The following is a 2620-nucleotide window of genomic DNA, read 5'->3' as shown; positions in this document are numbered from 1 at the left end:
ATGCCCCACAGCTGGATCTCATGGAGGCATTTCCCCAACTAAAGCTCCTTTCTCTGTGATAACTCCAGCTGTGTCAAGTTGACACAAAGCTAGCCAGTGCACCTAGATTACATGGTGATACTTTGTCTAGAGAAACCAATCCAAACTATTCAGTTGAAGTAGACACTATCTTTTTGAACCAGGTGTGGTGCCACATACCTTTAATTTCTTCAGAGGAGGCAGAGGCAAGAGGATCTTTGTGAGTTCAAGGCCAATCTGTTCTACATGGTGAGTTGCATAGAGACTGTCTTAAAAACAAAACAAAGTGAAAAGAAAATACAGACATGCTGAGCAGTGGTGGTGCATACCCTTCATCCTAGGGCTGGGAAAGCAGAGGTATACTTCCCTCACACCTAAACCTCCCCAAACAGTACCATCATGTGGGGAGCAAGTATTCAAACATCTGAACCTATATTAGAGACACCTCATTCAAACTACCACATAGTGTGCTCTTTAGCTTAAGTTTCTAATATAAGAAAGTCTTCCATTTTCTTGGTTGGTTTTATTCCAAGGTATTTATGCATGTCTTTTTTTTTTTTTTTTTTTTGAAGCAATTACAAATGAGGCTGTTTACCTGTTTCATTCCCAGTTTGTTACTAGTGTATAGGAAGGTTGTAGTAGCCACATTTTATAATAGCCCCATGGCTACTTTTTAGACATGACAGATTAAAACATTTTGTTTTCATATAGTTCTTTCTGTTGTAGAGCACTATAATCTAGAACTCACATAATGAGACACTTTCTAGACAAGCAAGAAATACAAAAGGAATGAAAATTGGGAAGGAAATAATAAATAGGTCAAAATGAAGCTGTATTAATAAAGACTGAAAAATACATAGCATTGGAAAGGCATCATGAAAGAAAACAATGTAAGTTATTTAGAGTCTTCTGCTTCTTAGAGTTGAATATAATGTAAGTATTTCGGTACCTTCTAGGAATTTTGTCTGTTAATACCATGTCAAGCTGGTTTTCTTTGATTTTAATATATTTCTGCTTTTGAAGGTGTAACTCTTTGGACATAAGAACAAGGAAAAATAGAATCATTTAGAAAACAAAGTGATATTTTATCTTAAAATTGTATCTTTTCGTGAGTTAAAGAACTTATAAATAACTACATTGGATTTGTTGTTCATTTAATTATAAACATGCAAACATGTTACGCAGATGTTTGGAAATACTTGGAATTCAGAAAGAACTTTAAACATTTATTGTGCTGGTCAAAACAGGAAAAGAACAATTTTTTGAATGTATTAATATCTTGATTAAGAAATGAATGAAGTGCACACTTAGGTACACACACAGAGAAAGGAACACAAGCTGGCCAACGAGGACTGGATACAGCCTTAGCAGTTTGAAGATTGAGGCATGGTTTCCAGGACTAGGCTTGCCTGGGATTCATAGTAAGCCCTTTCAAGAAAAAAGCAAAATAAAGGGAAAGGGAGGAAGGAAGGAAAGGAAAGAAAGGGAATGCAACTGGGACACAGGGGAGGAAATGAGGCAGAGAATGAGAGATAAGTGAACAAAGTAATTTTAATACAAGATCTAAGAAGTAGTACTTTGGGTGTTGGGAAAATAACTCAGCTGGCAAAATGCTTGCCATTCAGGCCTGAGGATCTGAGTTCAATCCCCAAACCCCATTAAAGAAAAAAAAAATTATGTGTTTATAATCTTAGTGCAAGGAAGTTGAAGACACGCAGCTCTCTGGGGCTTGCTGGCCATCCAGTGTAACCTAATATAGTTCCAGGCTAACTGAGAGAGATTGCCTTAAAAGGTGAACTGTGTCCTGTGGAGAGGCACCCACTTTGAACTCCATCTTCCACATACATAGTGCATGCACACACAAAAAATATAGCTTAGAGGCTGAGAGTGTAACTCAATGGTGGAGCATTTCCTGTCATGAATAAAACTTAGCTTTCTCTTTTCTGCCCTTCTCTGCCCTCATGGCTCTGCCTCCGTCTGCAGGGGGAGGTTATTGGAATTATCCAGGGTCTATCTCCCCTGCATGTAGAATTTACAATAAACCAATGATCTAAGCAGAGTTTATGCTCAGATTTTGGGTCTTTACCTTTTCATGTTTTTCCCCCAATTTTCAGTATTTATGCTTTAAATTTCTACTTGCACTTGCAGTGTTGAGAATTCTCTTCCATGTTGAGCTGCATGGCTTCTCGGTTTTTATTCACCCTATTTGAGAGCGAAATAGAAGAATCTATGCAGAAAATCTTGTAGCTGAATTCAGGCTCTGTTCCTTTTCTTTCACTTCGATTTGCTTTGAGATTTTTCTAGTTTTAAATAGGCTTAATTGATGTGTATAAATGTTTTGCCTGCATGCATGTCTGTGTAACACTTGGGTGCCTGGTGTCATGGAAGCCAGAAAAGGACATTGATCCCTGGAACTGAAGTTATAGATGCTTATAATCCATTGGTGATAGGTTGGTGCTGAAATCTAACCAGTGTTCTTAACCACTGGGCCATTCTCCAGCCCGTTTTTGTTTTTGTTTTTTTTTTCATCTTTTAAAAACTTCTTTATTATTTTTATTTTCTTTATTTACATTACAAATGCTATCCAGAAAGTTCCCTATAC

The 2620-nt window shown here is 37.3% G+C and overlaps 1 protein-coding gene across 9 annotated transcripts in view; it reads left to right on the top strand.

Annotated features, from left to right (window-relative positions):
* The window catches only part of Btbd10 (BTB domain containing 10), a 55986-nt gene that overhangs the window by 13118 nt on the left and 40248 nt on the right, over nt 1-2620 (top strand). The window contains exon 1 of one of the 9 annotated variants that reach the window (XM_029538792.1): nt 251-267. The exons of the other annotated variants lie outside the window; for them this stretch is intronic. The gene's annotated coding sequence lies outside the window, so the exon portion shown is untranslated. Of the gene's footprint in view, nt 1-250; nt 268-2620 lie in introns of those variants that run through there. 9 annotated transcript variants of the gene reach the window in all.

This window comes from Mus pahari, chromosome 1, assembly GCF_900095145.1.
Source record: "Mus pahari chromosome 1, PAHARI_EIJ_v1.1, whole genome shotgun sequence".
Taxonomy (NCBI): Eukaryota; Metazoa; Chordata; class Mammalia; order Rodentia; family Muridae; genus Mus; species Mus pahari.
Note: the sequence above shows the minus strand (reverse complement) of the source record. Positions and strands in the feature narration are given on the sequence as shown.